The following is an 11,107-nucleotide window of genomic DNA, read 5'->3' on the forward strand; positions in this document are numbered from 1 at the left end:
GGTGCACAAGGAGCTGGGAGGGGGCACAGCCAGGACAGCTGACCCAAACTGGCCACAGGGACATTCCATACCGTGTGACATCATGCTCAGTACATAAACTGGGGGAAAGCTGGCCAGGGGGGCCGCTGCTCGGGGACTGGTTGGGCATCGGTCAGCAGGTGGTGAGTAATTGCATTGTGCATCATTTGCTTTGTATATTCTTCTTCTATTATTATTATTATTATTATTATTATTATTATTATTATTTCAAGTATTAAACTGTTCTTATCTCAACCCACAAGTTTTCTCACTTTTACTCTTCCAATTCTCTTCCCCATCCCACCTTGGGGGGAGAGTGAGCGAGCGGTTGTGTGGTGCTCAGTTGTCGGCTGAGGTTAAACCACGACAATAGTTAAGGCCGTAATATTGCAGTGGCACAACCAAAGGCTACAAGGTACAGAGTTCTTGAAAAAAATATTTCTACAGACTGTAAAATTTCATTATTCTTGCTACTACCTCAGGATCCAGGATTTGCTTTCCTGAGGGCTTCCTCAAATGCTTCTGAAAGCAGTTTCCTTTTTTATAAAAATCCTGAACACAATACAGAAGGAAGTTAATCAGAGCAGTTAATCCAGTAACTCCATGTTTTGTCTTTTCCTTTTAGCATTCCATATCTAGCAGTCACTGTCTATTAATACGTAAATTTGGAGTAGTTCGTTTCCTACTCTTTAACTGACCATGATCTCTATGAACATATGCATGCTTATCAGTACAAATATGTACATTTTAGGCCTTGGCTTCACACAACAATGAAACCAAATATTTATAAAATATACACAATAGAATCCTCCATTTGTTAGTGTGATTCATGTTTAACATTAGTGTGTAATAAATTCATGTTGGTGTTGGCATGACCCTCTGCCTGCACTTTTAAAATGCTCAAGATTAAAAGAAAAAAAAAAGGAAAATCATCACTTTTCTCTCGTAGATGTATAACCTTGCTAATAAATTGTCTCCAGAAAAAGTTGTGCACCCAACATTGAGAAGAGGTCACCATGAGCAAAAGTGAAATGTGTGGGAAGGTGGGAGTTAGGATCAGTCATAATCATAACATGCAGAGTAAACTACAAAAAGAATTGAGAGAAAATTCCGGCCTCATTTGTTTTTTTAATATAAACTGTGCTGCACCCTCTACCTGAATCTTATTCTGCTTTAGTGTAAGGTGCATTTAAAATCTGTGAGTTTCTTGATCAATTATCCTAACTGATTAAAATATCTGCTGGAATGCCCCAGAAGAATATATTATTTTATGGGCATGACTTTTGCATATGGATATGAATATGAACATAGAAAAAGTATGAAAAATCCACTACAGACTCTGGAGGAGATAATTAGCCTCATATTGAAAGCTGTTTAAAAAAAAAAAACAACTTGATTTGTGAACCTTTTGACTGCATAATTCCCATAAAATTAATTATACTGCAAATTCAGAAGAGTGGAACTTCAGCACTTACAGGTTGTTCACGTTGCCTTTTTTATTCAGAGCCCTCAAAATAGATCACAAATATTAATTTATTACAACCCAGGATCTCATGAAAAAAACTAGTCTCCCTGTCCTGCCTCTTCCTATCTTACCTTTCAAGAGACCGCTCTTTCTCCTGGCAGCCCCAGCCCAGGAGCGAGCATTTTGCAGGGGCCTTTGGAAACAACTTCAGCCATACAGATCAACCTTTCCCTATGGATAATTTCCACTTGAATGTAAGGATCTTGGGGAAGCCACCAAATCCTTTTCCTACACTGCTGAACTGCAGGGATTTTGCTGCAGAGATGGCACCTAACTATACCTCAGGGGACTTCTATGAGAATTTGTTAAGACTCCTGAAGACAAAGGCCAATCATGATTGTCTTTATCTTTTTCCAATCTCAACAGGACTGTACTTATTGCTTTCTAGTCTGCAGCATTACGTCTTCTATTGAAGTGATATGGCACAGAAATATACATTTTCCTGTATTGAGTGAATTGGAAAATCACTGTGTTTTTAATTAGCTGTAAAAGGACACTACAGCAGCTGGTACTACAAAGCATATGAAAAGACTTGCCTTGCTTTGGCTTTGCACTTGGAGAATCAAACAGCTAAGTGCCTGCTTTTCTACAGTGAGTGATGAACGTGAATTATGTGGATTGGAGAAGGCTGGGGTTTTAAACACAGGCTCTTCCCATTTCACTTCCGTGCTGCTGGTTGGCTGCTAATTTACTCTTGCTCTATTGCCTGTTTCTGGATCATTATGGAAACTGTGTTAGTCATAGACTCCCTGAGATGTTTTACAACATTTCTTGAATAACAGACAGCTGGTGTACAGGGAGAACACACCATACAGGCTCCAGTCCTCCTTATACTCGCTTGTACGCTCCTGGGCAGGGGAGGGCAAAACACAGAAGCCTGCAGAAAATCTCTGGGGGGAAAGAAGGAGGCATGCCCAGAGTGGGATTTCCACCTCTTTTTGTTCTGTAAACTGCTCCACTCCGAAAGAAAGAGAGCAGGAATTGCAGGTGGCCAGGTGGCAAGTTTCCCTCCCCTGAGTCTCTGCTTTGGCTTCGGTGATGGAGAAGCTAAGAAGCAGTGCCAAATGTGCTCAGTTAATATTTCTTGAAGCTGTATGAATTTGTCTCTTGTGTTCCGTGGTATTCGTTTTAGGAGGGCACAAACTTCCACTCAGGCTTCAGCTTCCCGGCAATCAGCAATAGCCTCGCTCAGATGAAAGGGATGCTGCACAAGGGTATTGAAGATTGGGATGGGCAAGCAATGAACATTAATGGCAAATTAATATTTTCTGTGTTTTGCCACAGTTCGGCCTCAGCCTTTGGAAGTATATACAAGCAACTTTCCCATCACCCTCTACTTAATTCATGGATACGTGGACTAAAACAGGTTTGAACTTTTCCATGTTTTTTTCCCCTCCTCACTATCACTGTCAGATTCTTACCTATTCAAAAGTGGTAGCTTGTCAGACTTCAGTTCCCTTCAGCATCCAGCATCACCACTTAGAGTTAGCACTACCATGCCATTATGATACCATGGAAATGGAAGATGTATATAAGTGCTAAATAGCCAGTATTATTTATTGTTATCAAAATTATATACCCCTCAAGATCTGTGCATATCAACCTTAAGGCTCTAGAAATGAGTCACATTTTTTATCATATTTATATAGTTTCACATACCATGTTCTGGATACTTACGTGAAGGGTTTCCATGTTTTGATAGCTGATCTGATGTTATTACAGAACACTGCCGAAGTGCTGAAATCCTGGCTGACATTGCAGCCACATAACCACAGACTGGCTACGCGTATACTTACTCTGGTACACTTTCCAGACTGATTCCTCTAAAGCCTTTTCTCCTCCTCCCAATTTCTGTGCAAGTCACTACACTTTCAAAACACTCCTATAGGTCTTTTCATTGTTTCTAAGAAATGTAATGGAAAGTGAATTATTTAATATAAGGAGTAGCAAACACATACTCTTTGAAAAATTTCCAGGTCAATGATCAAAAAATATTACCTGCATCCTAAAGATGGAGTTGCATGAATTGGCACAGTGCTGATTTGTCTCTGTTGCAATGTGAAGAAGTATCTTTTCCAGCTCACTTGATACTCTGCTGAAGAATTTCCTCAGTGTGTTCTCTAGATGAGAACTGGACTCAATCAATTTCCATTAGTGCGAAAGCTATCTCTGAAAAAACCCCACGTTTTAACTCACCATAGCAGAAACACCATTTAATTTGTTTAAACCTGTCAAAAATGAAATTCATGTTGGCTTAAGCAGAATAAGTAACTCAGGTGTGGAGATACTAAGGATAGGTGAATGGCTATTTGTCTCTAGTCACAGTTAGACTATTCCAAAATTAACTTTTAGTCCCCCAAAACTACTGAACTTCATTCTTCCAGGTGGTTTCCAAAACAGCATCAAATAAGCCAGTAGATGTGCTGGCTTTTCCCCATATAATATATACACAACACCATAGGTGGCTGTCCACTTAGATCCCCCAGCAGCACTTGCAAACTCACCTATAGAGATATGGTGGGTTGACCTTGGCCAGCTGCCAGGCACCCACCCAGTTGCTCTCTCAATCCCCCTCCTCAAGAGGAAAGGAGGAGAAAATAAAATGAAAAGCTTTCAGGTCAGGACAGAGAGATCACTCACCGGTTACCCTCACGGGCAAAATAGACTTGACTTGGTGAAAATGAATGTAATTTAGTGCCAATTAATAACACAGTTTGATGGTGAGAAATAAAGACAAAAACTAAAACACCTTCCCCCCATCCTTCACCCTTTTTTCCCAGGCTCAACTTCACTCCTCCTTTTCCATCTCCTCTACCTTACCCCCCAACCCTGGGCAGCACAGGGGGACGGGGACAGGGCTTGTGCTCAGTCCGTGGCAGCTCCTCTCTGCCGCTCCCTCCTCCTCGCGCTGCTCCCTGTTCTAGCATGGGGCCTCCACGGGCTGCCATCCTTCAGGATGAACCTGCTCCAGCCTGGGCTCTCTGTGGGCTGCGGTTTCTTCAGGACATGTCCCCCTGCAGCAGCGTGATCCTCCCCAGGAGCTGCAGGGGAAACCCTGCTCTGGTGCCTGGAGCACCTCCTCCCCCTCCTGCTCTCACCTTGCTGTTCACGCTGTTGTTTCTCACAATTTTTAAAAATTTTAAAGTGTTTTGCCCTTTCTGAAACACACTTTCCCTGAGGCACCACCAGCGTGGCTGCGGGGCTCAGCTGTGCTCTGCGGTGGGGCTGCTGAAGCCGGCTGGAAGCGGCTGTGCCCTGCCCGGAGCAGCCCCGGCCTCTCCTCACAGAGGCCGCCCTGCAGCTGCCCCCCGCCAGCACCTCACCACCGACACCTGGCACAAGAAGTAAATAGAGTCCTAAATGCATAGTTTGACATGTTACAAGTGCATGACCTATTCTTAAAAGCATTTGAAGTACGTTAAACAGGTTTCAAGGGGATGCGGCTATCTAGATACTCTGAGGTAACGGAGCTTGGCCTACACATTTCCGGTGTGCATTGGATGTTCATACAATGCACTGGAATAATGCTTACCTAATGTTTATTTTTACAACTTAGAATCAATGAAAATATGCGCTTCGAGACCTGAACCTTACCACCCTGAATAATCTGAAAGATTTTTATCAGTTTGAAGTATTCGGTCATAAATGCTTAGAAATTTATGCTGAGCAACACGATCTGCCTCTGATTTCTGCCCAGCCAACCCTCTCCCAACTTCTCTGTTACTGTGTCACCATCTGCATCTGATTGATGGCGCTTCAATACTTCAAAGTCTGAGATTAATTATCAAGTTCCTACTTATTGGTCACCTGATTTTGAAGGAAGGAGTGGGATTTGAATTGTGGAGGTTAAAAAAGGAAAATATTTTTCTTGTCTTGTGATGGCTGAAAGGTCATTCTTGAGGACAAGTGGTTTAAATAATTTATCGTGAGCTACTGAGTCATAACACAGTTACTGATCTGTCTTTTACTACGGTAACATTCTGTTTTTTCAACTCTGTATTTTTTTATTCTGCGGTAGGATTAAATAGCTCTCAATCTGCAGTAACCAGAAATGTTTAAGCACGCTGCAACTGCATAATGATGCATCAGATCTGTACCTTTCATAGTCTGACTAAGAGAGAAGTGCCTTGATGGGACTACATGCTAAAAAGAAGTGGTTTGCTTGGGAACAGCATGCCTCTATCAGCTTTGAGTGCATCATTTATTTTCTAAGTAGCCTGTGCATACTCACTTTGCAACAGGAGATGATTTGAGACTCCAATGCTGATCTACTTTTTGCATTTCTGCATTGGCACTGAGAGTCTTTCTACCTTGTTAAACTTGTCTTCTTTATTTTGTGTGCTTCATTGTTCTGTGCAGTCAAGTGGGGTTGATATATGCCGTATTATATCTTTTAGTAACTCTGAAAAGTTGCCTAGAAATTAAAATAATTCTTACAGCTGCTAGTATTTCACAAATTTCATTTTGTCTTCAAGGCAAATATCAAGTATTAAAATATTTTTGTTTTCCCAACCTAACTTAAAATATTTATATGTACTGAAGACATTCTGGATCATATTCCCTGAGAGAATATGGAAGTTTGGCCCCTTGAAAAGCCTATCTACCAAAATGTCTTTCCAGTTTCTGACTACTTTGATTGCAAAACCTTCCTTCACCATAACTGCAAATGCTTCTAGTTGCTGTGTAAAACAGCAACTTTCTTCACCTTCACCTTTCTTCAAGAAAGACTGCACAATCCTCCTCTTCACTCTGCTTCTTTTTCCTTGTCTCTTCTTTTGACCCTGAACAACGATTACGGACAGGAGCTAAGGCTTCTGTGGGGATATGTGTCTCATTATGAGAAAAAGGTCCACTTGGCAGAATTTCTGTAGTTCAAGAAATGGGTAGTGTAAAACTGTCATGGAAAATAAAAAGTAGAGGAGAAAAAAAAACACATAGGAAAGGAAACACCGGATCCTGTCATGAAGCTGTTGGGCTCCATGCAGAGCTAGCCGCTATATTGGTTGTGTTTTGGTGACATAGCCCGGTTGAGGACAGCAATTCTTGTGGGTCCCTCTGCGTGGGCAAGGGGCCCATGGGCTGCCACAGATTTCCACCCTTCCAGCTCTGCAGCCCAACCGCCCCTTCGAGACCACTGGAGTCTCTCCTCATGCAGTTTCCCCTCACCTGTCCTGCGCAGCATGTCCTGCCCAGACTGAGCTGGGGCATCCTTAGGAGTCTGTTCCCTCAGCACGGAAAGAGGTGGAAACTAAAAACAAGCAAGGTAAAAGAATACGGGAAATCATAATACTGAAAATGAGCTACGGAAAATCTGATTTTAAAAGGGAAGAGCTGCTGTTACAGGGAGTGTACACTCAATTTATACTTCTGTTGGGCATTATCAGGCGCCGGAGGAGGAAGGTGTATATATGCTTTTGTTGTATTACATTAAGAAAGACAACTTCATTTCTACTTACCTCATTGTTAGATCTACTGTTGCTATTGTATCCATTTCAAAACTTGGGAATAATGATATTAAGCTCACAAAGGTCTTGAAAGGATGAATTAATTGTTTTGGAAGTGTTCCCCGTTATGTGAAATCAAAGCGTTACACAAATCAAATTATTATGTTACGAAATAATAGGCCTAGAACTTGAATTTCAGTCTTGACTAGACCAGTGTTATGTAGACAAGGCTCCATCTGAACACCCTTTTCTGCTTGTATGTGTTTTTCTCACAAACTAACTGTCAGATGTTATATCCAATGATGTTTGAAATAATCTATCAATTTGGAAAATTGTGAACCACTGTCATCCTTATTGGACATTCTCTGAAACTGTTATGAAACATGAATGAAACCGTATTCTTTAGATGTATTAAACAATAGAAAACTCCACAAATTGTGTCTCATTTTTTCAGATGTGCTTAGTGGTTGGCTTTAGTGCGACCTGGATCATCAGCCATTAACATGATTTTGATTTTGCTTGCACTACAAGGATCACCTGGCTTTGTGGAGCGGTGTGTGGTTTGCACTGATTTACAAAATGGAAAATCAGATAAAATGCAGCGTGAGTAGATTGCGCCAGACTAACTTGATCCCTTTTTTTAGACAAGACAAGTTCTTGACAAGGGTAATTCTGCAGACTTGATCTCTTTGGAGCTCAGTAAAGCTTTTGGCACAGTGACACGTGGGGAATTGTTAGTTAAGCTGAAGAGGATGAGGATTAGTACAAGAATGTCAATACAGTAAGGCACGGGCCAAAGGGGAGACAATGCGGTGTGTTGTGCTGACAAAGCATCGGGCTAGATGCATACTGCTGGTGAAATTCCTCAGGCAGCAGCAGTTGCTCAGCCTTGGCCAAAGGGAGGGATCTGCCAGCTGAGGCTGTTGGCGAGACGATGTTCAGAGGCGCTGCCAATGCTGACTGACCAGTATCTGGTGATCGGACGAAAAAAATGGAGTGACCATAAGGTCACAGTAAGGCATAAGGAGAGAAATACAACAAGGCAAAATAGGATAATACATGCAGGAGCTAAGCACAGGAATTACTGCCATGAGCTGGGGGTTATCACCTGGCAACGAAAGAAGCAAAAGGAATACTTGTTGGTACTATTTGGCCAGAGGGTAACTATTAGCCAGCAACGTGATGGAGGGGTGAAAATGGCAAGGCAAACACCAGCTTCTAGTCCAGGGCACTCTCACCTCTTTTGAGCTCTTTCTGACTGGTCGTATTCAGCACCTCGTCTAAAACTGTTACAGAATTTCACCCAAATTGAAGGAAACTCAACTCAGAAATAAAGATGATACACAAATGCAGCTTGGATAAGCAGAATAGAGGAGGACCCACGTTACAAAACAAGACTAGGAAAGCACAGGTTTAGCCTAGCAAAATTATGGAGGGGGCATTATAAAGATCTTAAAACACAGGAGAACGGTGAGCTAGCTCAAGCCAAGGCCAGTATTGTAAGGTAAGACAAATGGGTATAAAGTATTCAGAAATAAATTGAGGCTTAAAATTAGAAGTTCCTAACTATTACAGACATAAGGTTCTGCTGTTCCAGAGGAGCAAAAAGGGAGGGAGCAAAAAGTGAAAAATGGTCTTAATCATCTGAACTTCTGAATGAAACTATGTGATTCCTGATTCCATGTGATGAATGACGCCATGCATGAAGAAGTGGTGTTGCCCAAGAAGGTCCTTCAAGGATAACTTCAAGGAGTGCTTAACAGAAGTAACTGAGTTGGTTTCTTAATGAGCTTGTTTGGATCTTAGCTGCAAATACACAACCACAGAGCATCCAGAGGACGACTGCACACAGGCACGAAAAGCGCAGGGGGCCAAGGATGCAGAATCAGCATCAACAAAGACGAGGCTGCAAATTCAGTGGTCCTCAGCAAAAAGTGTGTGCTGTGCATCACCTTGTCTAGTCGTCCAACTGCATGGCTCTCACTTGTACGTCCCCACCTTTCTTGCAGCGCTGTTCTCTGCGAGGGCTGGCCAGCTCATGGTGACTTGGTCTCGATCCTCCAGGGCGTCCCACACGGCGGTTAAGTTCTATGTTGTTCAGTGAGAGGAGAAATAAATCAAGACGTTGAGAGATGCGCAACTTCTGATGCCAGATTTTCTTCTTATTCCCATAGATACCTCACGAAAGATAATCAAGTAATATTTCCTAGTTAAAAAAACAAAACAACAGTATTCTTATTAATCTTTACCTCTGTCCCTTCTTAAGAATGTATTGTAAAGAACCGTATTATACCTAGGAGCTGTACTATGCAGGTTTGAACCTCTGGTCTCTGCTCAGCCAAAGATCTTGTTAAAGCCAATGGATTTTTTCCGTAAAGGCTATTATTTAGCAGTGTCACTGCAAAATTTATTCCCCTACCTAAACAGTTCCTTGACTGTCTTGACACTTACTTCTTTATACAAGACACTATCCAATATGCGTTTTCTAGGATCGTTGATCTTAATGTGTATACGCTTGCTTTAAAGGCTCATTTTGCATGACTCAAGGTTAAATATATTTATAGTACACAATTGTACTAGGCAACTGGGCCCTGATTTATAAAGTATTGATATGTGTCTTAAAGCAAGGCGAATTCAAAGCCAAGCTGATCTCAGCTTGCTTTGAATCTTAAAAAAATGTATTTTCTAAAATACATTCTGCACTATAGACATAGACGATTTTTGCCACAACCGCAGAAATTAATGAGGTTGTGGTAGACGCAAAGCTATGTACTTTCTGACCCTGGTCTAATCACAATGTGATTTACAATTTGGGATTGTTCCCCGCCCTCGTATGAACGGTCTATGTGTTAATATATTATCCACCTCAGCCTGAGATCCTTTTAGCTATATTTTGTGTGCTCATAACTGGGAAGCCCTTAAGCAAATGTAACAGCTAATACAAGAGACAAAGGGGACAAGACAGTCAAATTATCTAGGATTTTTTTTCAGCTACAGCTTCAAGGGCATAAAAAGAAATACACTATTTCTAATGCAATCTTAAAACACAGGGGTGCATCCTGTGACCTCATCTCGGACACGCAGGGGTGCCGAGCCCTCGGCGGCCGAGGTGCAGAAACTCCAAGGACAGCCACGCTCTGAAGGGTCACCCGAGACGACTCAGTCACGGGGGCTCTCAGCCGCTCTGAAACCCCAGCCTAGTGTTACAGGGTATGGAGTTATTTCTGACGCTATTTTTAGATGCAAGGTAAAAGGAAAAGCGTAGATGGGCAGTAAAGCAAACATATGCAGAGCTCAAGAACAGAGGAATCTTTGCACACCAAAAAGTCTTGATTTTCTACGTGTAAGAACTTTTCCTTTTTTTTTGCTTTTTCATCCCACAGGTATTTTTCAGAGCGTCATGAATTACCCATTGATTTCATTGAAAAACAGCAGATTCATAGATTTTTTTAAGTGTTGAAAATGTAGTACCCGAAATTTTGTATATTCTCTCACAGGCTCTGGTCACGACCGCTTGTCACTGAGGATCCTCAGTGATCCACTGAGGATCCTACGGCACGTTCTGCGGAAATCCTGTCGTCGGGGTGCAGGACGCAGCCCCCCGCGTGAGCCACCGAGGCGGGCGGCTGGCATTGGAGCAGCGCGACGGGTGAAGAAGACCCGCCAGCCAGGGCTGGCTGCCTTTTAGCAGCAGAGGGAGGGAGGGGCCTGGAGCAAGCGGGTAGTCCTTCCTCACTGAGTGCGTAAGGTGCAAGACGGACCCCAGGCTTTTAAAATTTCTTTCTGAAGGTAGTAGATAACTGAAATAATGTTATTTGTAAAACTAATAGAGAATTAGAACACCCCCCCCCCCCCCCAAGTATATACCGCTGTTCTATTTATATTTTCCAGAGCACCAGTTTGTAAACTTTTCTGGTAACTGTAACCCAGAAAGACGCTAGCGGGCAAACAGGACTCACCCTGCGCCCTTACGCCCTAGCAACTTCAGGGCAAGCGACGCGGACCCCAAAAACAAGCGCTAAATTCTAAACTTTCTTTGTGTTGAATGATTTCAAGTCAAATTCATTAATCTTTTACCGCAGAAGAAACACGGAAGTGTGAGACACCTCCGTTTGCTGTA

Source organism: Aptenodytes patagonicus, chromosome 3 (genome assembly GCF_965638725.1).
Source record: "Aptenodytes patagonicus chromosome 3, bAptPat1.pri.cur, whole genome shotgun sequence".
Lineage (NCBI taxonomy): Eukaryota > Metazoa > Chordata > Aves > Sphenisciformes > Spheniscidae > Aptenodytes > Aptenodytes patagonicus.